The sequence below is a fragment of the Pongo pygmaeus genome, chromosome 9 (genome assembly GCF_028885625.2).
Source record: "Pongo pygmaeus isolate AG05252 chromosome 9, NHGRI_mPonPyg2-v2.0_pri, whole genome shotgun sequence".
NCBI lineage: Eukaryota > Metazoa > Chordata > Mammalia > Primates > Hominidae > Pongo > Pongo pygmaeus.
Window position 1 is genome coordinate 110,535,069 of NC_072382.2, and position 26,911 is coordinate 110,561,979.

General features: G+C 37.5%; 1 protein-coding gene across 1 annotated transcript in view; it reads left to right on the top strand.

The window, feature by feature from the left end:
• The window catches only part of DDX10 (DEAD-box helicase 10), a 285,778-nt gene that overhangs the window by 197,349 nt on the left and 61,518 nt on the right, over positions 1 to 26,911 (top strand). The gene's annotated exons all lie outside the window — the stretch shown is intronic.

Consider the following 26,911-nt stretch of genomic DNA (forward strand, 5'->3'; position numbering starts at 1 on the left):
CAAGTATGTATGTACAATTATAAACACCGTCCATGTGCAGCCATGATTTTTATCTAATGTGTTCATCACTGAGAAGTGTTCAGCTTCTGCATTCTGAGGACGTTTAGTAGAAATGATTTCCTAGAACTAGGGCCCAATAACGTATGTCATTTTTCATGCTGTATCTCATTGTGCTGTTTCTGACTAGCCATGATTTCTTCTTGGCAGTTAGCAAAGCTCCAACTCCCTTGAGGAAGCCTATAATATTCTTTGTCATTTTTTTTCCATGCTGGCCATAGCACTTAGAGAGCAAGTCAGAGATGATAACTCATGCTATAGTTCTGAAGTGGGAAGCAATTATTCTACAGTGTAAGATGAAAAGACTGCTTATATTCAGTATTAAATATCACTCTGTCTTCAAAGGTGCCCGAAAACGAGAGCTCCAGTATGTGCAGCCTGACTGCTAAATAAGGTGGAGGCTTCTGCATATGCTTTAACGTGCAGGCGTGAACCACCATGGCAGGGACACTGGATCTCAGAGGCTGTAGTGGGAAAGATTTAAATTTAAGAAGAAAATCTTAAATCTAATAAAAGCATTTGATATTTATGAATATTGCATGTTCAGCATAAAATAAGCCTATTTTATTTCACTAAGAAGCTCTCATTTCTGCATATATAAATGTAAGATGAAAGATATAATCTAGAGCTGAAGAAAGCCCTGTTACTATATTTCCTTTGTGTTTATTCATGCGTATTTGTATATATATTACTAAATATGATTTATTTTTTATACTTATTGATGGTGTATGCTCGATTTTTTTTTTTTTTTTCATAATGGTTTAAGCTGTAAGAAATTGCTCTCACCCTTGAGCTGTCCTCCTGGAAACCTCTTCTTTTATTCCCCCGTAAATTGGTGTGTATATTTGGTTTTAATACTGTGTCTGCTGGGGAAATGAAAAAATGGTGAAGTCGTCAGAATCAGGCATTTTCACTGGGGATTGATCTCTGAAATGAACTCCTTACGCCAAACTCTTCCTTCCATTTTCCACTCCCCTTCTGTGTTTGTCCTGTGTGTTTGTTTCCTGACATCTAAAAAAGGAGGAAGATTTTTCTTGTCAAGAGAAGGTCTCATTTCTATGTAACCACTAAGGATCGGACTAAACAGAAAGAAGAGCTGACATGGCTTTGCAGCTCAGCCAGGAGCTTTAAATAGACAGAGGCTGTGTTTTATTATTGCTCTGAATAGTTTAGCTACCTCCATTTCACAGCCCTTGTCTGAGTGCTCAGAGATGGCAGCTCTTTTGTAAGAGTGATATTACCAGAGGGATCAGTGGCTGGTTTGCAGCCAGGACTCAAACATTCCTCAAGACACTGAGGACTGCCTGCAGTGACAGGTTCAGGTTGACTGACAGAGCCCAAGGAATGAGCTCAAACCAACCTTTTGCACCCAGCTTCCTTTCAAATGAAAGTGACAGGGGTTGAAGGCTCTCATGGCTTTTGAGGTGCCTTTTGGAAGCAGACCCAGAAGATATTATTTGGAAACACTTGGTAAAGGGGTGATGGCACAAATTTCTGTGATATGTAAGAAGAAATATGATGTAAATTATCAGGTTTCTCTCAGTGTGTATGCTTTTATGACAGATGTGACTTAGTTTTTGAGTAAACTTTGTCTTCTCATTGATCTCTTATGTAAACCTAATCATTGTGTTACTTAGGATATTGCCTTCTGAATCACTTTAGTCAGATTCCAGCTAGAGCATCCCTTTGATCCCTGAAACTACAAGCTATCCAGAAGATATTTTAATGGTCAAAGAATGTGGTACTTGCAGACTTAATTTACCAGGAAATGTAGTCATAGCTGTTTATAGCTATTTTAAGCAATCACTGCATAGAAACTGAAAGTGTAAGAAAGGGAGGACTCACATAGCTGTCTTTCTACCTTGTTTTGTGTTTCATGCAGCAAACATTATTTTATTATACAAGGAAGGATATAAAGGACACAGTATTTTTTTTTTTTTTAATTTTGGGGAAAGTGCTTGAATGAAGTTTCATGGAATTATCTTTATTTCCCAGAAAAGAGAAAACTTAATATGAATTTTCAATTTTAGAAATGAATCTTCTCTGGCATATTGAAAGTACTTCTAAGAAAAATTGCTTGAAAGTGTGAGTAGGATAAACTAAAGTTGGAATGGACCTCTCAGGAATCTGATATGACTTTTTGTTAAAAGATAGATCTAAGTTCTGCCTAGATTATATTATGTGCAGAATTGGGAATGGAAGATAAATACGAAGCTGAAACTGTTACAAAGGTTTGCTGGGTACCTAATAGTGGTTTGGGAAATATAGGTCTTTTGGGTATCAAAACTTTCTTTAGCAGAGAAATACTTGAAGTGCACAATAGAATTGTTTTTACTTTAGCTAACAAGATGTCGTATATTCTTATGAGCTACAGATTTTAAACTAAGATCTAGAAAAGTACTTGTAGCAATGATCAATAGACCACATTCCTTTTTGAGTTCAGGTAGGTTACATAATCCTGGAATACAGCTTTACCTCATTATCTAGCTAGATTTCCTTTTGCTTTGAGGGTCACAAGTCCTAGTAGGAATCCCTGGTTGCTGGAATGATTTTGTAGAAATGTAAGGAAAAGGAACAACAGTGCTGAAACTTGAGGAAATAGATCCTCAGAAATATCTCACTACTGTGCTGCTTTTGAAAAGAAAGTGTGATTTTTATCTATTTATTTATTTTTTAAGTTGGAGTCTCGCTCTGTCACCCAGGCTGGAGTGCAGTGGCGCGATCTTGGCTCACTGCAACCTCTGCCTCCCAGGTTCAAGCAATTCTCCTGCCTCAGCCTCCCGAGTAGCTGGGACTACACGCATGTGCCACCACACCCAGCTAATTTTTTGTATTTTTAGTAGAGACAGAGTTTCACCATGTTAGCCAGGATGGTGTTGATCTCCTGACCCCGTGATCTGCCCTCCTCGGCCTCCCAAAGTGCTGGGATTATAGATGTGAGCCACCGCAACTGGCCAAAAGTATGATTTATTAAACAAAAGTCTGAGGCTGATGAAATTGAACACTGACTATGAAGGAACAACGAGTAGGAAAGAGCTCAAACACTTAAAATAGTTAAAAGTTGCTTTGACTATATTAAAAATGATGATTATAGTTTGTATTTTTTAGGTGTGGGGAAAATTAATATGTCATACATTTTGAGGTTGAAGTTTTATAGATGTACATTTTCACTTGTTTTTATTTTTTGGTTTGTATTGCGTTTTTATTTATACTTAACAAATAGTGGTTTTAGGTAATAGTTTCTTGAATACCTAAGGTAATCCCTGTACTAACAGAAAAGTAGTGTTGAAGTTAGAGCTCTCAGAATAGGAGGTCTGAAGAAGTAGTAGTTAATTAATTTTAAGACTCTAGGCCGGGCATGGTGGCTCATGCCTGTAATCCCAGCACTTTGGGAGGCCGAGATGGGTGGATCACCTGTGGTGAGGGGTTCAAGACCAGCCTGGCCAACATGGCAAAACCCTGTCTCTACTAAAAATACAGAAATTAGCCAGGTGTGGTGGTACACGTCTGTAATCCCAGCATACTCGGGAGGCTGAGGCAGGAGAATCACTTTAACTCGGGAGGTGGAGGCTGCAGTGAGCCGAGATTACACCACTGCAGTCCAGCCTGGGTGACAGAGCGAGACTCTGTCTCAAACAAAACAAAACAAACAAACAAAAAAAACCACCAAAAAAAAAAAAAAAAAAAAAAAAAACCTTAAAAAACTAATAGACTTGAGAGATGCCCTGGACTGACTTTTTAATCTACTGGTCTTCAATGACTTTTTCTCTGACTCAACAGTAGTTTCATAAAGCAAAGCTAACTTTATTCATTTGATATTTTGTTCTTCCTACTTTTTTAGTGCTAAAATAGCCTTTCATTTGTGAAATAATACTGATAATTTTTTTAAAAGTCTTATTATTTGACAAAGTAAAAACCCATTTCACCCCTTTAAAATCTTTCTTGAGCTTTTTCTGATCCATGAAATTGAAGAGCGAGTGTGGCAGCCACTGATCTACTCCAGTGGTTTTTAGTATTATATTGAGTGACCTATGGACTCTCCTCTCCACCCCCCACCACCCCCGCATGAGAAAATTATTTGGGCAACGCTCTAGGGTTCCATTTAGTCCTCATCCAGACCAGCTCAACTTTATTTTCCTCTTTACATTTTGAGCTTCCAGGGAAGATTTTTGTTTGTAATATTGTTTTCCTTAAATGTATACATACATAGCTACATAGCTAATACTTTTGAAGTACCCAAATAAGTTAGGGCTGAAAGCAAGTGAATGACTTGCCTAATGTAATAGCTTCTTTGGTGGCAGAACTGGTATATGCCTCCAGGTTTCCTGAATCTTCATTCCCTGTTATTGTTTATTGTCCTATGCTCTTTCTGTATGTTGCTTTTTTTTTCTTTTTCTGAGTAAAAACAAATCGCATCCATGATACATGATCTAAGGACTAGTCATGGAAAATTACTAATAGCAAATACCTGTAGTAAGGTAAGAACTCTGGGCTGAGATCTAGAAAGCAGGCTATGTCTTAAAGTTTCTGGGTGGCTGGGGTACATGCCATTTATCTTTCTGGGCCTGTTCTCAGCATGTGTAAAATGTTACCCCTTTCATGAAGATTTTTCTGACTCTCTCACATTATGGGCTCCTGCTTTTGGAACTACTCCCATGGTCCCCTGTCTAGGGCATCTCCAATAATTATAGTGCTGATGTGGTTGCGCTTCTCTCTCTTTGGCTCTGGCCTATCTCTCATCACAGTGCTTTGTTGGCTGAGGGCAGGCTTTCTGGCTCACAGTTGGCCATCTCCTCGCAAACAGTGCTGAGGTCACTCATGTTATTATCTCTTATTTTGTAGATGAGGAAATTGAAGCTTAGGAAGTTGAAGTAACTTTCCCAAGAATATACAGCTAGGAAATGGCAGAGCCAGGATGCAAATCTGCTTTATATGACGCTGAAGCGTTGACTCTTAAGCTTTAGGCCCTAGGTCATTTCTGAGGTAGTCAAGAATATTCAATTTGAGAGTCTTAAAAACTGAAGCAGAAGTTGCAAGTAAATATTTCTTCTCCTGAAATTGCTGTCCTCATCCACAATTAGTTCTCTTTTATAGGTGGCTGCATTGAGAAACAGAATATTAAGAAGCAGAACAGAACCATAGGCGGATACAGAATATTGTGCATCTCCTATTAGTTACTATAAAATCTCACTGGAATCCCAGCAACTTAATTTTTTCTTACAAATGAAATATTAGGAAACATTTACCATTATTTCCCGCCCAGGAAGACCTGTTAAACATATCATATTCTCATATCTTCTTGATTTTTAAATTTTATACACGTTTTTCCTCTGCCTAGGATATCTTCTCCTTCATTGCTTTTTACTCTGAATTGTTTCCGTTTTGAAGCCTTTTCTGCCTCCTTCAGGCCGACTCATGACATTCTTCCTTTCTGGACCACCGGACTTCATGTACATTATTCTGCCGTGTTACTTGGTGATTGTCTCTCATCACTAGACTATAAATTCCTTGAGAGCAGCAGCTGAGTTTTTTTCATGGATGGCACATAATAAATGCTCTGTAGATATTTGAATCAGTGAAATGCAACTATATTCATTCTTAAAGTTAACATTTTACATGTTAATGCTATGTCAGTTATAAGCTCCTTGAGGTCTAGCACCTGGGCCTGCAGAATACAGTGAATTTCCATTCTGCCAGACTGGATGTATCTGACACACTCAGCCGTTTCCAAGTTCCTACTTCCCTTCTACCCCATCTTGTGTTAAACAAATCCATGAATTTGTATTAAGATGATAGAGTCTTAATATTAAAACAATGTAGTAAACTCTGTAGGCAATCAGAATCCCATTAGAATCCTTCACGCATGCCTTATTTGCGAAGAATTTAATAAATTCTTAAAGGATGAGTTGTCCTAAGATGTGCATATTGATTTTGCCTTTCTTCTTTCCTTTTATCTAACTTCGAGCTCCTCAAGTTGCATATGGAAAACTTGAGTGTATGGTACTGTATGGGTGGTAAAAGGGATTCTAGGGTAATTTGATATGTTGATTTTCACCTTGCCTGTCAACTTTGGAACTGAATGCCCATGGAAGTTGTGACTTCAGTCTGTGATGCAGTTTCTTGCTCACAAATATTTGTTGATTGACCAAAAAAGTGGATCCTGCTAAAATGTCTTTGTTGGCAGTATCATGGTGAATGTTGCATTTGATGCCATTGAACATGAGTAGCCTGAATAATTGTGACCTTATTCAAATGTGGTTAGATTGTAGGAGAGCTAGCACTCAGATCCAGGTCAGATTGCACTCCTTGACTCTGACCACTGATGACTCTGCAGTGGGTGTTAAGGATGATCTTAAACCTGTTCAGGGCAGCCATTAACTCTGAGAATAAGAGGAAATTTTTCAGGAAACAAGTCAAACCTTTTACACTTGGAGTATTAGACCAGATTAATTTAAGGCAGAATTTTAATGACTATATCAGAATGTGTTTATTCTAATACTTCTTAGAGAACTAATGTTTGGTGTTAGAGTCAGAATACTGTTTCTTTTATTAAACTTGCAAAATGTACTAACCAGATAAAACTTGAGGAAAACAGATTCATAATAAATTTGAGTAAGGTGTAAAAAAAAGGGCTGTGTGTGTATATATCCCTTTGTTAATGTTGTAGAAAATAGTTGTATTATTAAATGCTCTGATAGTCTGCTCAGTTGGATGGTCATTTAGATCCTTTCCAATGAAACAGCCTGAACAGTAAATCAATCCAGGTGATGCCCTTTATACTTCATCATGGTTTATTCAGCTTAGGTCAAGTTAGAGATAATTTGACATTTATATACTTGAGTTAGGGATTTATAGGCACATCTAGCAGAACAAATTAACTGTATTTGAATCATTGTGGTCAGTTTCATTATGTGGCTGAGTCTGTGTTATTCCAGTGGTTACGTGCTCTACTTTGTAGAGAACTGTGTATGTGGGTATGTGTGGATGTGACCATCGTGATTGTGGAGACTGATCCTTAGGATCATTTGCCTATATTTTTGTATGTATTAGCATTCATTAATGATCTAAATGATGGGAATTCTTTTGACTGTTAGTAGTCATTACTGGCTGTTATAAGATTATACCATCATAATTTCTGATATAGTATACCAAAGTCTCTAAGTTGAAAAAAACATGTAGATTCTTTCCTCCTTTCTTCTTCTTCTTGTGTTGTTTCATAACTCAGAATCCTGTTGCTTTTGTGAAGAAATAGAGGCAGGGCTAGAGAACTATTATAAGACTTGATTTTAGTAATTCTCAGCCTATGGTACAAGAATCTGTGTGGGTTTTCCATGTTATTACTAGGAAATTCTAAAATTCTCAGCATTGACTATACAGTGAATAAGTTATCTATTATACCATACATATATATTATCATTGCTTAAAAGTTTGTAAAGGCTATATTAAGATTAACAAAATATGAACTTGTTTGTTTTGCTAAATTCAGAGTACTTTTTTGTCTTGTATTTTCTGAAATGACATATACCACTGTAGAATTATCATCTTGTAAATACTTTGATGTTAAACGTCTTCCTATACTGAAAAAGATTGAGAACACTGCCATATGGTATGTAAGCAGAAACAGCCATACTCCTAACACTTATTCAAAACTGAAGACAGTCAGTCGTAGGGAGGAAGAAAAGAGGAGGAAGATGGGGAGGAGGAGAAGGAGGAGGAGGAGGAGGAAGCCACTATTTTTTTTTCTTTTTTCTTTTTTTTTGTGAGACAGTCTCACTTCATCACCCAGGCTGGAGTACAGTGGCACGACCTCAGCGTACTGCAACCTCCGCCTCCCAGGCTGAAGTGATTCTTGTGCCTTACCCTCCCAAGTAGCTGGGACTACAGGCACACGCCACCTTGCCCAGCTAATTTTTCTATTTTTAGTAGAGACAGAGTTTTGCCATGTTGGCCAGGGTGGTCTTGAACTCCTGACCTCAAGTGATCTGCCCACCTTGGCCTATCAAAGTACTGGGATTGCAGGCATCAACCACTGTGCCCGGCCGCCACTATTTCTTAAAAGGAAGGGAAGGCTCCATTTCCTCCATATCTTAAAGGAGAAAAAAAGCCAGTGGGAAAAGGAAATAACAGAGATAGAACACAGAAAAAGAACAGACATAAGTTTTCTACTGTGCTAGTTGATACTACTGAGTGTCAACTTGATTGGATTGAAGGATACAAAGTATTGATCCTGGGTGTGTCTGTGAGGGTGTTACCAAGAGAGATTAACATTTGAGTCAGTGGGCTAGGGAAGGCAGATTCACCCTTAATCTGACAGGTGCAATCTAATCAGCTGCCATCGAATATAAAGCAGGCAGAAAAATGTGTAAAGGAGAGACTGGCCTAGCCTCGCAGCCTACATCTCTCTCCCTTGCTGGATGCTTCCTGCCTAGATAAATTGCCTGTTGTGACTGCCCTGGACGTGCCTGCCTACCAGACACCTGATCTTGCAAGACCATTATTAAAGTCTCACATTTGCTGTTCTTTGCACCTGTAAGTCCATTCTTTGCGTTTGGACGGGTAAGTGTGTTTCTCACAGCAGCACTAAGTGTCACTGTCAAAGACTAGAAATAATCTAAATTGTGGGGTAGATAAATTGTGGCATAGTCATATAATGAAATGTTATATATGAAGGAATTACTGCTACATCCAATAATGGGCAAATTTTGAAAACATGATATTGAGCAAAAGATGCCAGACAGAAGAGTAAATACTATGATACTCTATTTACATAAAGGTTTTTTTTGTAAAAGCAAAACTGATATTTGGGGTTAGAGTTTACCTTTGAGAAAAAGAGGGAGTCATTACTGGGAAGGGGCGTGAAGGGGGCTTCTAGAGAACTTGAGAGTGTTCTAATTTCTTAATCTGGGTAGTAGTTACATGGGGTATATTTACTTTGTGAAAATTCATCAAGCTATAAGCCTATGGTTTGTGCAGTTTTTTGGAGGTATGCCATACTTCAATTAAAGCTCAGGAGTTTGAGACCAGCCTGGGCAACATGGTGAAACCCTGTCTCTACTGAAAAATACAAAAGAAATTAGCCGGGCATTGTGGTGCACGCCTGTAGTCCCAGCTACTCGGGAAGGCTGAGGCAGGAGAATTGCTTGAACTCGGGAGGCAGAGATTGCAGTGAGCAAAGATTGCACCGCCACACTCCAGCCAAAAAATCTCTCTCTCTCCCTTTCATCAGTCTAATCAACAAGGTCTCACTCTGTCGCCCAGGTTGCAGTGTGGTGGCACTATCGTAGCTCACTGTAATCTTGACCGCCTGGGCTCAAGCAGTCCTCCCGCCTTAGCCTCCTGAGTAGCGAGGACTACAAGAACGTACCACCAAATCTGGCTAATTTTTTATTTTTATTTTTGGTAGAAACAGGATCTCTCTATGTTGACTAGGCTGGTCATGAACTTCTGGCACCAAGTGATCCTCCCGCCTCGGCCTCACAATGTGTTGGGATTACAGGCATGAGCCACTGAGCTCGGCCAAAGATTACTTTTAAAAAATGATAGGGGTAGGCAAGATCTCTTTATATGCTTTCAGCCTAGATATTTTAATCGGTAGATTCAGAAATATAAGATATTATGGATAACTCTTGTAATTCTAGAAGCATTAGGAGCCTTAGTCCCTGGAGTCATTCATGTTTTATGAAAGCTGTGAAAGACAATTAATAATTTATATTATTCGAATACACATTTCTTTTAAAATCCCCTTGTTCCAAGAAGTGTGATGTTTTACCTCCTAAAACTTACAAAACAATTTCCCCTAAATGAGAAAACGAGCTTTATTTTGACTCTGGTGTAAGCTAAAATGAAGAAATTGTATTTTTTAAATAAGGAGGAGCATAGTTATCATTCTGCTGTTCAGAGACATTTAACCTCCTCCCCACCCCAGTGAGTTTTAGTTTCTACTATAAACTTATGAGGTGATTTGGTGGCCTTGGAATGTTGTGGAGATCTCTACTCTTCATGCTATCTGATAGGACACTAAGAGCTATTGAATTGGCATTTATTTAGAATAAAGGAACACAAGGGTGATGAAAGGGACATTGGTCTGAGTGATCATTACATGTGACTACTGTAACTTTATAAATTGAAATAGATAAATAGTAACTGACCATAGAAATTCAGAAACATACAAAGCTTGAAAGATCATCTAATAAAGAAGTGACTATCTTCCCATGAGTAGGCATATTCATTTGACTTACCTCATTCTTACCATAGATTCTGGTTATTTATTTATTTTTCCATGTGCATCTTATGTGAATTAAATATTTATTTATTTCCTTTCACCATCTACAGTCTAAAGGTACTTAGCATCTGTAATGTACCTGGACTGTGTCTGGTCCAGTACTAAGAGCTTACCATCTTATTAAGGGGGAAGTAGGCACTTTTTGTTAATGTGGCCTCATTTTTACCTTTACTTGAGGAAATAAATCTTTTATGATTCCAGATAAAATGTTAAACTTGGAAAATGCTGCAGAAATGGTATATACATGATCTAAAAGTTCTTTTATCAAGAATTCTATCATTTATCTGTCTTTGGATTATAAGGTGATTACTGTTTGAATTAAGTCCAATTGTTTTATTTTACCTATCTTGATTTTCAGCTGTGTGCATTAGTTTTCCCCCTTACTACAGACACATTTGATTTTTATTTCATAAAATTATCTCATTTCCTTCCGTTGGAAATGATATGTATTCTCAAGCTCATCCATTTGTTTATATTAGCACAGCTTTCTTTGGAAAGTATATTATCAGAAGGCTTCAGCCTCATTTAATTGCTTTTAACATGAGTTGTACATGTCTGAATTCTAAACACAACTGCTATTGATCCCAGCCTCCTGGCATCTATCCAATCCTAAGATTTTTGCCCCACTCGGTAGAGCTAGTACATGATGTTTTGTGGTTGGTGCTTTGAGGAGAACAGAAAGTGAGAGAAGAAAAAAAATATTATCCTCTATAGGCAAAAGATAAAAATGAGAGTGGATGGGACTGTAGTCCATATTGTAAGTTCATCAGTAATGCTAGATCAGATTTTGGGCTGCAGTTCATTCAGCCTTTATCATTTACTGCCAGGTTGTTAGAGCTCTCCTAAAAGAGCATTAGATTTGAAAAATAGGAGGTCCAAATTCAGTTCTTGCCAGTAAGCTTTGGAATCCAAGGCAGTCATGTTTCTTCCGAGCCTCAGTTTCCTCTTTAGAATAACAGTAGTGGTGTTGCCTGCATTGCCAACCTTCCAGGGTTCTTGTGAAGATAATACATGTGTAAGGGCTTTGTGAGCTATGAATCACATTAAGAAATGTGAGCCATGATTAATCAGCTTTAGTATATGTTGCCTTTTTAGGCAGGTTTGTTCTCTCAGATACTTAGGATTTAACCAGTGGTTCAGTCACGGCTGGAAATCACTGAAAGATGTCTCAAAATGCCCATATCTAGCTTCCTCCATCCTCACCCTTCTCCCATCAGAATCATTGGGGTAGGGGACTTACTTACATGTGTTCATGCAGTATATATGTATAATTAAGATACTATTACTGCCCCATTAAGAACCAGTGGTCTATATCCATATATAGATTAAACTTCATATATATAGAATATATAGAATAAACTTCTATACTTTTTTTGGTGACAGGGTCTTACTCTGTTGCCCAGGCTGGAGTACAGTGGCGTGATCTTGGTTCACTGCAGCCTTGACTTCCCAAGTTCAAGCGGTTCTCCTGCCTCAGCCTCCTGAGTAGCTGGAACCACACCTGGATAATTTTGTTTATTTTTTTGTAGAGATGAGGTCTTACTGTGTTGCCCAGGCTGGTCTCGAACTCCTGGACTCACGTGATCCTCTCGCCTCAGCCTTCCAAAGTCCTGGGATTACAGGTGTGAGCCACCGTGCCTGGCAACTTCTGTACTTCTTACAGCCCTGAGGTGCTAGGCCTTTTCCACTTTGGTTTGGCTACATCCCCATGGCAGAATGTCTACTAGAAGACATGAGGATAAATGTAAGCCCAGTCTCTTAAATTAGTTACAAACCCAGCATGCCCAAGCTCTAGTTGTCCTTCAGTGTGCCTGATTGCAGGCAGTCTGGCACCTGTTCTTAGCCTGAACACTTTCAACACCATCTAAAACCAATGCTGGGATATAAGGGCATCAGAATATGAGCGATATGTTGCCAAGAGCCTTGTAAAACACAAGGAGCAGCAGGATTTGGTTTCTCCTTGATGGGTATACCTGTAAATCCTGTTGTGTGTTCAGCTCAGTGTTGGAGGAAGGGGAGAGTGCTTCGAGTGATCACACTGGGAGAGAGTGGCCCTGGTGTGTTAGGTGGAACCAGTGCTGACTTAGAGGGTCCGACAGCCTGGGACCCTGATTTCTCATCCTGGTGAGCAGGAGATCACTGTGTGGCCTTGAGCAAATCTCTTAACTATGCTGCTTGAAGTGTCCAGGACTATATATCCTGTAGGGCCTCTTTTAGCTCTACAATTCTGATTTCTGTTTTCCAGGAGCTGATGAACTATTATCTATCATTTTTATATGCTTTCTAACCTTCCCATGTAATATTTTTGAGGTGTGTCACTTATTCTGTATAGTATGTTTGCCAGTGGTTGAAATACAGCAGGAGACTAACCATTTCAGTAGAAAGGATTTGACTGGCCTCCTTGGGGCTTTTGGAAAGCGTAAGATTTGGGAGGGTCTTATCAGTTTTTTAACTGGCACACAAGAAGAATAACAGGAGCTGGAGAAATTGGTGAATCATAGAGGATCTCGAACACCAAGTTGAAGATTTGGGCTGACTCAGGAGAGTATGGGGGATGCAGTGAGATTTTGAAGGGGGAATGAAGCATAAGTGGTAGGATGATCCTAGAAGGATTCATTTATTTACTCCACGCATATATCTTGAGTGCCCTACTATGTGTTACCCCTCATAATGCCATGATAGAATTAACCTGCTCTAAGGAACCCACAGTCTAATGGAGGAAATTTGTAAGTAGTGCAATGTAATTAATACCATGATAGAGAGGTTTTGGGAGTTGTCTACATATGTAATGATTGAATCCAAAGGAAAAAAAAATAATGAAATGTCTATTTGGTATTTTCCATGTGTCAGGTAGTATTCTAAGTGCTAACTCCATGGGGAGTTTAAGTAATGTATTCTAAGTGTACAAACTTCAGCTCTTGAAGTTATAGGCAATAATGTTATCCCTATTTAACAGAAGAAGAAATTTTAGTATAGAAGGTTGCATACCTCCTTGTGTGTAGTGGATTCAGAATTCCAATTTGGTAGTTGGACTCTGGAGAGTGAATGAGAGAAAGAGCCAGGTCACAATTCCTGGGGAATGGCAACAGTTAAGGAACAGGCAGATGAAAAGCGCTAGGAAAACTGGTATATTTTTCAGGGAAGTATGAAAAGGGAATTTAAAGGAGGACTTGGACAGGAGTGCCAGATGCCACAAGGAGATGAAGTAGGTTGAGAGGATTCGGCAATGAGAGTATTATTTTTATGTTAATAGGATCAATTTTGTTTGCACTGTGTGGTTTGATGGGGAGGGCTGGAGCAGCTTGGAAGGTCACTTAGGAGGAGACCATTTCAGTAGTTAAGATATTAAGTCCTGGGCAGGACTATGGATAGGTGAAAAGGGCATTTTATTCAAGAAGTATACCTGTAAGATATCAGTTACTGAATGGAACATGGAGATATTAGGAGAGATGAGCCAAAGATCACCCTAAGGTTTCCAAAACTTGGATCTATCATGTGCTGACTGCTTTAGGAAGAACTAAGATCTGTAACAGAGGACAATTTTTAATAGCTGCCAGTATTGAACTATTGCATACAATATACTGTGCTAAGGCATGTCATTTAGTCCTCACATATAGGTATTATCAACACATTTTGACAGATGAGGGACCTGGGGCTTAAGTAAATTACATTTACTCAAGGACTGACATTTAGTAAGTGACTCCAAAATCTTAACATTTAGCTTCTGTTCTATAAGGCAGGTCAGTAAAAGATAAAATAATGGGCATAATTATAGAAGCACCACTTGTGACTGGTATAAAAAAACAGTTCAGAAGTTGGAGAGATTATTTTTGACTTGTAGGATTCACAAAAAAAAGCATCCCAGGGAGGGCATTTGAGTCAGGCCTTGAAGCATAAATCAAGATGAGTGTTTGTGAAAGTTCTTTCGTAGTAATGAACCGTGGAAATATTATAGTAACAATAAGTGGGGTCAGATGTGCTAGGTTGACATCAAACAAAAGGAAACATTAAGTCACAAGTTATTACCAGCAGAATTTTACCTGGAAAGTAGAGATTCTTAAAGTGGAGCAGTACAAGTTAAAATAGAGGGTTTTGAATATTAATAATTATAATAAGTAGTTTGAGCTATATGGAGTAAGCAGTAGTCACTGAAGAGTTGAGAGAAGTAGGAATGTGTGCTTATGTACCCAGCTCATGTTTAAGTATTTTTGCATATGCATTTATTCAGTAGTTTGAGTAGAAAGTTTGAACTTTGAAGAGTAAGCCAGAACTTCATTTGACACTCTACCTTGGGAAATGTTGGTTGTTCAATTTAGGCCAATAATTTTTAAAATTGAGATCTAGTCTCATCCATGATAAAATACCACACTGTTTTGAAAATTAACTACCATAGTTAAGAACCTGGAAGTGAACAAAATGCTTCTGTCAGTCAACATAGAAGTCATGACACCTGTGTGTATGGAGTACATTCATTTTGCCTCTGGGCAAGGCCCACACCCATACACACTAATTTTCATTTTAGTCGTTCCTAACTAACATGGTTTTGTGAGTTATAACACTGCGGAAGATAAATAGCAAATTAGAACATGTAGTCTGTTAAAGGCCAGTCCCTTATCAGAAAGTGAAACATGATAGTGGACAGCAAGGAAAATGTATAGGAAAATTATTAACAAAACAGATATCATGACTTTAAAACACAGTGGTAGGGGCACAGAGCCCCCAGAAATCTCTCTGGACCCAGAGGGCACTACTTTGTTATAACACTGATAGTTATAATGCTTTTCCTCAGACATCAAGGAAATAATAAGTTATAATCTGTCTTCAGGCAGCCCTCCATATGTGGTCTGACTTAAAGATCTCTTTCATTTGAATGGTAGCTTGAGGAAACTCCTAGTTTTCTAGATATTATAGCTTTGCATATACTGAACCAGGTTCATTTTTCTTTTGCCTGCAGTTCTTAAGACTACTGACTATATTTCTTTACCTTGTCAGAGGTTTGCAGTCAGGAAGAAGGGGCAGAAAAAAATTTTGGGGGGCCTTGTCATTTAATACGTAATAACAAAGAACTTTCATAGCAGCATTGTGAAATACTATTTGTGTTATCTCCATTTTTCAGATGAGGAAAGGAGACTCAAAGTTTAGGTAGAAGGGCATTCTGGGTGCAAGGAACATTATCAGTATGGCTAGATGGTTGAAGACCGTGAAAGTATGGCTGTGGAAGAGTAAGGAGTTCAGTGTAGGGATTTCTACTTTTTTTTTTTTTTTTGGCCTACACTTCAGAGTAAGAAATACATTTTCTATCCCTTCCTGGTAATATGTACATACAACATTAAAAGAAAAATTTCACAAAATGATAACTTACCTTATTATGTGCCACATGCTCAGAATTTTCCATTTCATTCTATTTTCTTTTTATGAAATGATGGTCACAATCCACTGATGGCTTCATGATACACTGAGTTGATACTCTAATGAGTTTGATGGCACTGGTGTAATGTTAGTTGAAAGTGGATTATTTTATGGAGAGGCAAAGCTAAAGGGGTACGTTGTGGTTATATTCCAAATGTTTTCCTATGCCAATGTTCTCTGATCTGGGCAACAAAAGTCCTTGAATTTGTGTCAGTTGCTAACATAACTATGTCTTTGTGGCAGTGCTGTAATATGATGATAATACCCTGTCAGAGCTCCTTAACAGGTTGTGAATAACTTTCACATATGTTATTTAATTCATTACCCATAATAACCTTGAGATGAAGGTAAGAGGAGCTTTCTATTGAGTTTATACAGATGAAAATACTGAGGGTTAAAGAGGTAAATACCTTAGCCACAATTAAGAATTAAGCTTTTTTTTTCTCCTGACTGCTTGACAGTGAGTAGGAGAAAAAGCTAAGGTAAACTCTCCTTTTCGAAAGTCTGGGCAAGAAATAATGATAAGGATGGACATGGAAGGGGGAGAAGTTAGATGAAGAATTAAAGGAAAACCCAAATAATGGCTTGATGAATTTACTTGTATATTAAAAGCCACACACACACATTCTAAAACTCTGGTTCTTTCGTTTTTAAACTAGTTTTTTTTTCTTTTTAAGTTATCTTGTAAAATTCCAGCCCATTTACCTGGCAAGGCCAGGGCATAAAATTGCCATTATGCTCTGTCATGGCCTGTGCTCGTTTTCATCACTCATCTTCTCTTTGAAAGGAGCTGAATTGAGAAAGCATTTTTCATTGTTTAACGTTGAAATCTAAAAATACTGATATTTGAACTTCAGAAACATACTTGAAATAAGACGTGTCAGCAGGTCTTTTGTCAATTGTGAATTGTTACAGATGTGACTAAGTCTTCCATTTTGATGCAGATTATTCTGCATTTTTATTGATAAGCTTTCATTAACATTTTATTTTGGGAGAATTTCTTACCCTTCTAAAATTCATTAAATGCGTAAGTCTTGCTGTGAATTTCAGTCTGAGCAGACTGTGGATTATTCATGTTTACAAGTAAACTTTAAAATCTTTTTTTTTTTTTAAAGTTTGATATGTTCAAACTTTTATGAGTCAGTATATCAATACTGACTCATAAAATAATGCTTTCTGCAATGTGTTCATTTTTAAAGATTTTAACTGAAATTTTGGCAGTAGAGATTTTTACTTTCATTATAGAAAATTATGGTAAAATGTGGATATGAATTAGGAGAAGGCTGAAATTGAAGAACTTCATTCTTTCACTTGTTCAGGAGAAACCCTAGAGATAGCCTTCACTTCTTTCATTCTTATACTCTGCCACAATTTATTAGTAAATCCTATTTGACTTTATCTTAAAAGTAGATGAGAAAATTTGGTGAAGTCCATGTAACATCTGGAGTTTAGTTAATACTAATAAACCAGTGTTGGTTTCTTGGTTGGGAGAAATGGACTATAAAATTGCAATAGGAGAAACCTGCGTAAGGGGTATATGGGAATTCTGTACTATCTTTGAAAGTTTCTTGTAAATCTACAATTATTTAAAAATAAAAACTTTATTAAAAATAGATCCAGAGTTTAACCACTTTTTAACACTTCTGCTATCCCTATCATCCAAGTCACCATAATCTGTAACATGAATTACTAATTGTAACAGTCTTCTAACTAGTCTGCTAGTCTTCTTTCTCTTATCCTCCCACTCTTCTATCCTGTTTATTCTTAACTATAGTGGCCAGAATGAGCCTTTAAAAGTAAGTCGCATTTTTATAATTCTGTTCAGAACCCCATCCTTTAAGAGTTTCCCTGTATGCTTTGTCACAAAAACTACAAAGTTCACATGTGATCTAGCTTCCAGCTCCTTCTCTGGTCTTATTTCCCACTGTTCTGTCACTAACTCTCTTAACTTCAGACTGTCTAATTATTCCTCAAATGCACCAAGCAGATTCTGGCCTTTGCTCTTGATATCACCACGTAGCTATGTGATTTGTTTCCTTACTCTCTCCAGATTTCTGCTAAAACATAACTTTACTAGAGAAGCATTCACTGATTTCCTGATGCAAAATAGCAACCTCCTCTTATCTTGTATTCTCTTACCTTGATATATTTTTCTCCATAGTACTTCTGTCTACCAGGCAATATATAAATACATACTAGTTTGTTGTTGCTTGTTTTTACTGTCACTAGAATGGGAAACTCAGAACAGGGACTTTGTTGTGTTCACTGCTGAATCACCAGTGCCTAGACCGATACGAACAAACAGTAGGTACTGAGTATTTATCGAGTGAAAGACGCAGTAACTCTTTAATACAGTTTCTTGTTTTCATTGTGACACTTCCAAAATAGTGTCAAAATTGAAGAATTATAGCATACTGTTTATTGAAAGGCATAGTAACTCTAGGGATGTTTCAGAATCCTTTCAGAGGCAGAACAGTAAAACAAAATAAAGAGGGGGAGGGCTAGAAAGCAGTGTTACTGGACCCAGATAGATATTAGCACACATGGACAATCTCTAATTATACACTTTGTCTCCAAGTTCATACGTAAACTGGAACATTTTTTTTCCCCATAGAAAAGATGTTCTATACTGTGGTTGATTTCCATTATCACTTAGTATGCCCATGTAAAGTACCATACAAACAGGACACTTAGGTGAGTGAAAGGGGTTGCAGTGACTAATTGTACCAAAACAACTGTCCTGGGCAAACCCAGGTATGATCACTTTAATTATAACTCAAAGATGCCTTCCGCTTCTATGGGAAAGGGCATCCTGCCCTCTGCTGGGGCTTGGAACTCTGGAACACATAAGCTCCTGCTGGTAGAAAAATCTGAATTATAATGTAATGCCTCATTGCATTTGATTCATCCCGTTTTCTTTCCAGCATGCTCTACTGGTCACCCTAGCACTGAGAAAAGAAAGAAATATCTTTTCCTTCCACTGCTCTAGAATTAAGAACAAATTTCAGCTCTGCTTCCTTTGTACCCATCCATTTGCCCACACCCCAACTCCATCCTCCTCCTTACCAGTCCCACGAATTTAAGAAATTGAGCTTTGGGCTGGGCATGGTGGCTCATGCCTGCAATCCCAGCACTTTGGGAGGCCGAGGCAGGTGTATCACCTGAGGTGGGGGGGTTCGAGACCAGCCTGACCAACATGGAGAAACCCCATCTCTACTAAAAATACAAAACTAGCCAGGTGTGGTGTCACATGCCTGTAATGCCAGATACCTGGGAGGCTGAGGCAGGAGAATTGCTTGAACCATGTAGGTGGAGGTTGCGGTGAGCCAAGTTCATGCCATTGCACTCCAGCCTGGGCCACAAGAGCGAAATTCCGCCTCAAAAAAAAAGCTTTGATAGGGTGAATGTCTCCCCCTTGTTTATGTATAAAGGAGTTTCAGTGAGTTACTAAGAAATTTAAGTTAACAAATGATTGCATTGCTAGTAGCAATTTACGAAAATGACATTCATTGCGACATTCTGAATTTGCCTTATGAGTTAACTATCTTGCAGTAATCTTGATTCTTACTTTAGTTCTGTATGTTTTTAAACTCATCTTCTTAGGTGTTTCTGTGGATACCAAACACTGGTACAATATTGTATCAAGATAAATCACAAATGCATAAAAGAGATTGATGACTAATTGTACTCAAAGTCAATTTTACATAATTAATTTTCCATTAAGCGGTTATTTGCATTGCATATCCTTTAAGATCATTGTGTTCTATCTTCCTGTCTATAAAACAAGCGTTTTCTTTACTATGTTTGGCTATTTCAGAGAAAAGCAAATTGATACAAGCATAAAATACTTAAGAAAACAGCCCTCATTCCCTTGAAATTAGCACTTATATAAGTTTGTGTAGGGGGGTGGAAGGATGCGGGTGTAGTTTATAAAAAGTATTTTAAGTTCCACAAAATCAGGGATACTTTGAGATAATATTCTCCCCAGGTTTAGAAAGTTTTGGTTTGCAAAACAAACTTGTTTTAACAGCAAAAATAGGAGTCCATTTTGGTTCAGTGTCCTAGCTTCTCAACTGACTTCTATTATTTCTGGCACTAGTGTCATTTGTTTCTTTTAGAAGAGTTTGTAAGTTAATTGTGGGACCCAGTGGGATGTGTGTTTGTGTTTGAATTTGTGAAAATATTTGATAATATTTCTCTATAGCAGTATTTTTTGGTGCAGATACAAATGTGTTTTCTTAAAAATATGGATGCTAATTTCCATTCCCCCCCCTCCCATTTCCCTTTCTCTCACGGTCATTCTCTTTCCCTTCCATTCTCTCACTTTCCCACTCCTCCCACCTCTTCTGCTCTCATATTATAAAGACTTCTGAAAACTAGGAATTACCTTCATTAAATATGGGCTGTGTTGTGACTTGAGATCAGGAGCCACTGCTCAGGAGGAGGCCTGGAATAAAATCTGTGAGTGTTTATAGAATAAACATCATGGGCATAATTCATATTTAAATCATCCTGAGTGCTCATACGATTCTTTATGACTCGCACATGAATCAGTGCAAGATCAGCAAATTTTGCATTGTCATCTTGTGTTAGGGTAATATGGTATTTAAATTTGAACTAAGTGGCCCTTTTATTAGAGTAAAAAATTGAGTCATGGTGTATTGTTTTTCCAGGTAGGTAGACAAGGATGTCTTAATTGTCTGAAGGTCAAGTTTGAGAAAAACTTGACACTTTGTCCATGAGTAGCATGATATTTATCAAAAATGAGCATGTTGCCTCTGTCCCCTTGGGAACAAAAGTTATAATCTCTTTTCTTTTTTCCTTTTCACTGTCAGCTTTAGATCTACAGACGTGTTATGCCTGATAGTTCAGAGAAAGATGTTTTTGAATGACTAAATAACCCCTTTATTACAGGAGTAAGCCATTATAGGATTGTTTTCCCCTCCTAATCTGTGGTTATCTTTGTCTTATAACATTGTCCTGCCTGTCCCAAGCAAGAAACCTTTTATCCTTCCGAGAACACCTTCTTTTGGACAAATTCTTTTGTGGTTTGCATCTTCTCTTTTTTCCTTATAAAGAATCTCAAATTTCTTTCATAAAACCTCTTCCCAGAGAGGTTAAATGACTGATTGTCCAAGAAGGAGAATTCAGACTTAAGGCCCTCTGACATACATGTACACTGTCTAGGCATTTTGTTTGAACCAGAACATCCCTCAAATGTTTTATTTGCAATACAAAGCTACTTATGAGAAAGTTTAGATGTCATTATACGTTTTTTACAGCACAGACTGTAAATCACCAATCCCAAATAAATTACTCTATTAATCTTTCATTCTTCTAGGTATTGGACTAAATTGGATCAAACAGTACATGAACTTGTTTCATTCAAATAATTGCAAAGAGTTGTTTCTGTTAGGTGTTGTAGCTAACCAAGTAGCTACCTACTTGACCTAAGGGAAGATGCATTCTATTTAATCTGCAAAGTTGCCGTGAGTCAGAAGGTATATTGCTTTGTGTTATGTTTTCACAAAAGCAGAAAAAACAATAACTCTGCAGTGTTTTACAGCCACAGGATATGCAGTAAAATCAGCGGTTCACCAAAGATGACTGGACTTACGGGAAAAAAATACTGTACGTGATGATGATTAAAAGTTGCTTAAAATAAATTTTTTTTAAAAAGTTGCTTAGTGGAAAAATTGCATGACAATTAGAACTGTTGAGAAACAGAATGAGCCCCCTCATGAGGGAAGTGTGCTGCACACTGTCTCTACTTTAGATGCCATTCTCATTGAAGCAAGGGATTTCTGCCCTTAGTGGGAGCTTGGGTGAAACGGATCCCAAGGCCTTTCAAGACACTCAGAAGCTCATAATTCTGTTGATTACTCTATGTTGGAAAGTAATCAGAAGCAGAAAACAACATATTATTTAGCAGAGAGTTATCTGTTAGCATGACAGTTGCTTTTTAACCATTTTTATTTTATTATTATTATTATTTTTAAAGACGGGGTATTGCTTTGTTGCCCAGTCTGTTCTTGAACTTCTTAAGCCATCCTCCCACCTCAGTCTCCCAAAATGCTGGGACTGCAAGTGACAGTTGCTTTTAGAGTGGGTGCTCTGAGATATTTGAAGGTCCTTGAGAATAGTTTTATCTCTTTAGTAGCTCTAAAACCTTTCTAACCTCCTAACAAATCCAGCCTTACTTGACATCTCAAAAGCTCATTTCAGCCAGACTTGTTTTTTTTTTAAATTGTCGATGCCAGAATAACGGGGTTTGAATTAGTGAAATGCTGCATTACTTCAGCTGAGGTCCTTTATTGGTGAAAAAGAGGCTCTGGAATCAGAATGTCTGGGTTTGAATTCTTGTGCCAGTTATTTAAACTCTTAGAGCAATTTCCCCACTTATATAGTGAAGGTAAAACTGGTACCTATTTCATAGCACTGTTTGGGGGATTAAATGAAGTAATGCATGTAAAGTTACCACAACTAAAGTTAAACAACCAATAAAATGGGATTATGGAGCCAGGAAGAGGTTTTGCCTATTTCAAGAAATAACCCTAACCCAAGAAACCATAAAACCATAAAGTTTCTATGAAGCCTGCGTTACTGTGTATGACATTTTAATTCTGATTTAAAGGAAAAGAGACTGGCTGCGTTTAGTCAATCTATGCTGGTTGTCTGACACACATATTTCTGAAGTTCTAGTACACGTATTTTTAAAATTAGACTTGTTGTATCTTAGCTCTTTGTCTCTATTGAGAACTTAATGAGTCATAATTTGAAAGTGCAGATCCTGGTAGAAACCAGAAGGTTTGATGGGTCACTAGCTTGTGAAAAATTGCAGGTACTTCTAATCCCATTTTTAGAACTCCCTGTAGCCTTTTTTCTGTCATTATAGAAGAACAGTTTCGGGGGTTGTAAACTTAGAAGGGTCTCTCAGCAAGAGATTTGTTGTTGGAATTTTTAAGCTCTCATCAGAATGCCTTTTGTGGCTGCTGATGTGTTAAGTGCAAAGATGAAGAGTAGTGCCTGTAATGTACTAATGTTCATCCACAACAAATGACCAGGTGTCCAGGAGAGCAGTTAGAAAAAGAGAGTATCTTTGTTTCCACAGCAAGAATATAAAGCTAACATCTGATATAATAACTAAGGTCTGCGTTGGCTTCCCAGTTCATGAAGCACTTTGACGTTTCGCGGTCCTTTGGTTAGCTTCTTACTACTGCCCTTTGTAAGGAGGTGGTTACCGTTGCACTAGCAGGAACTGGAGATACTCAGTGAGGTTGGAAAGGCCACATAATGAATCTCCGGGAAGTATCTGTGGATTTCACTGTTTATTTTCATACAGATGATGCCTAGCTTATAAGACTAAGGTGTCTTATAAGGTGGGAACCTGACTTAGAGTGACTAAGGTCGTTATGTACACTAGAGCATGTGATGTTCTTCCAGGTTTGCACATGAAGAAAATAGAACCTTGGAGAATATTATATGTTCTCCGAGAATGTTAGGTTGAATCTTTGAAAAGTATTAGGTTCAATCTTTAAGAAATACTAGGTTGAATCTTTAAAACATTACTGATAATTGACTATTTCTTGATAAAAACAGTAATATCACATGATAGGTTGAATCTAATAACTATTTGTGTATTTCTGATTTGATGTTGATTTTTGTGATTTGACTCTTACAGGATAGTCTTTTTTTTCACTCATTTTTAGGTCCATTGGGAGTACCTTCCTGTTACCATGTTATATCTGACATTTGTTATTTTCTGTCATCAAATGAGGAGACTGAAGGTCAGACAGCTTAAGTGACTCGTCTAAAGTTGTACATAAGTTATGTACCAGGAAAAACCTCAGACTTCAAACCTTTTTTCCCTCTGTGCCACATCAGCAGACAAAATGGCGAGGGGCCTTTGGAGCCATGAGGTATGAGGAACAGTTACAGAGGAACTATGGATATTTAATTAATTTGGCTCAGAAAATATTTAGGAAGGGAAAACATTGACTTTTGAGACACATAGACATGGATTAAAACCCAGTTTATTGACTAGTTCTGTGATCTTGAACAAGTTTCTTAAACTCTCTGAGCCTAAGTTTTTTCCTTTGTAAAGTGGAACTATATTAGTACCTAAACTCTAAATTTACTAAGAAGTAAGTGAGATAACACTTGTGCAGCACCTGTTAGTACACGGCACTTACAGACTTGTCCACAAATTAGTTCCCTCTCTTACCACACTTTTCTAGAAGAGAGAAATCATCCTTTTTTTGATTATTGTAGAAGTCATATCAAAGACCAGCATATAGGTGTTAAAATGTGGCAGCTTTCCTTGAAGTTTTTAGAGAGATTTTAGTGTTGTCTTGACACTACTACTAGTTGTGTCCAAATAAAAGTCAAAAACCTCCCCTATAAGGGAGATTCTTGGTTTGATAGTGGTTAGTCCAGTTGACCTCCCAAACCTTTACTACTTCTTGGGTTCTTTGAAGAAATGGCTAGAAACACAGAGGACAAAAGGCCAAAGCTTGGCATATTGTCTTCATAAACAATCAAAAATATTCTGGAAAATTCAAAACTCTGAATATATAGCCCCCATTGTGAAAAGCAAAAATGGATGAAATCCTCGTTGTCTTGTGGCTGTTTTTATATACTATATTTAACTTTTCAAAGGAATGTTTTCAGATTAAAGCTTGGTGCAAACTTGAATATAAATTTATGTGGTTGCTTCATATTTATGATTCTTTGAAAGTCATCAGCACCATTTGTCTTTTATTTTCCATGATCTAGACATTATTCTGGGAAAGTAAAACATCTAGTAAGTTGTGTATATTTATAGTTCTTTAAATTTATGTAATACTTTTGGTTATAGACAGCACAAGTGGAATCTCATTTTAACGACCAAATGAGATTCCAGGAGTGTTATATCCAAATCTCAATCACACTTAGAAGCCTATTGTTACAGCATAGTTGCTGTGAAGGACTTCATTGAATTTCTAAAATATTTGTACAAATCAAGCTTGTGTTAGATATTTATTGTGTTACCAATAACAGAGCGATGTCGGTTATGCATGATGGATTTGGAGGATGCGGGGTGCCTTTTGAAGATAATTTACATTGTCTACATTTGATATGTAAAAGATCTATATTTCCTAATCTAAACTTGTGGACCTGATTAGATACAGACTTCATTATGGGAATCCTGTGGAAGACACTTATATAGCTCCCTGGCTTGGAGAATTTTGTCTTGGTAAGGAGAAGGTAGAAAAGCACAGTTCCCATTTGCTTTGCCATTTGTTGTAGCTTTCCAAATCTGGCAGAGTTTATCTCATCATTTGAAGTGAAACAGTCTAGCCTGAGGAAAATAAGTTAACATCAAGAAGGCTTATTAAGGCACAGCTGGATGGGGCTAGCAAATGTGTCTTTTTCCTTTTCTTTTTCTTGCTTCTGTTTGTACCTTAGTGATTTCTTTTTCCCTCTCTCCTTCCTTGATGAAGGAAGACATTTAAAGGAAAGGTTTTTTTCCATCTACTTATTTGAAAATAATTTCCATGACAAAATACCAAATTTGACTGTCATTGAATGTTATACAAAGATAGGCATATTGGATTTATATACAGAACAAGATATTTCAGTGTAATGACTTTCCATTTCCAAATATGGAAAGGTTTTTAAAAAGAAAAGATAGATTGGACCAAAATTTTTGTTTGTTCATCTGTTTCTCCCTGGAAGAAAAGGCAACTCAGCTGAGATGCACTGAAACATCCTCTTGTGAAGAACGAGTTGCCTCAGTGAACTGGAGATTACATGTCAAAAGTTTATTTGTGGATATAGATGTGTACCACACCATCACTACAGCAACAGAAAGTTTTCATGTCTTTTTTCACCTATTTTTTGTGGCCAGCTACTTTTATTTCCACTGAATTATAATTTTTATATGGGTTTTCTTTTCTTGTTTTCTTTCCCTAATGTGGCAATTTAATTTTCCTTTTGAAATTAAATTATGATTATTTAAAAATAATTCTCCTTGTTTTTGCCACAATAACCCATCACGTCTTATGACAAAGACTTCCTGTAATGTTTCACTTGGTTTTCTTTTTTTGACATGTTATCATGGGATTCTCTATATTAAAGACTTCTTAGATTTATTCCAGCATGAACTGCTGTGGTGAATACTTGCCTTCCTTTGTCATTTGGTTGCCAAGGCCATATGTTAGTACAAAGAACTTGTGCATTAGAGATTAACATAGTTGTTTTTTTTTTTTTCTCAGTTTGAAAACTTACTATGTATGTGAACTTAGAAAAATTATTTAACTGCTAAACTGTAATTTAGTGGTCTATGGTAGTGAATAGCCACTAAATGCAACTGAAATACTTTTGCTTTCGTTAGCTTCCATAGTGTTCCACATTTGGCACTAACTAGAATTGAGGATAGAACACTTTTTTTTTTACTGTGGAAATTTTCTAAGTCTTTTTTTGTTTTGTTTTGGAGACGGAGTCTTGCTCTGTCGCCAGGCTGGAGTGCAGTGGCGCGATCTCGGCTCACTGCAACCTCCACCTCCCGGGTTCAAGCGATTCCCCTGCCTCAGCCTTGCAGGTAGCTGGGACTACAGGTACACACCACCACACCCGGCTAATTTTTTGTATTTTAGTAGAGATGGGGTTTCACCATGTTGGCCAGGATGGTCTCGATCTTCTGACCTCGTGATCTGCCTGCCTTGGCCTCCCAAAGTGCTGAGATTACAGGCATGAGCCACCACATCCGGCCGAAATTTTCTAAGTCTTCTAAACATTTGGATTCATTATTGTGTAGATAATAAGATTAGCTGTATTCTTACAAAGATAAACAGGTAGCTTCCTATTTATATAAATAGTGTATACCATAGTAGATCCTTCTTCAAATTTCTGTAGTGGAATTACTATAGGTAGTAATATAATTTTCCTAAAATGGTAATTTCTACATTGCTCCCACTGATAAAATATCATGGATAAGATTTGCAGCAGATTTGGGAGCACTTAGTAACACATGGTTATGGTATTTGGCTTGGTTATTTTGATACAGGGGCGATGTTGAAGGCCCCAAGAGACAAAGGTCCTTTATTTCACCTGTTCTTATGATCAAGTTACTTCAATAAGTAACCTTGGCCCTAATCTGATGACTCTCACCCGCTCTGGATG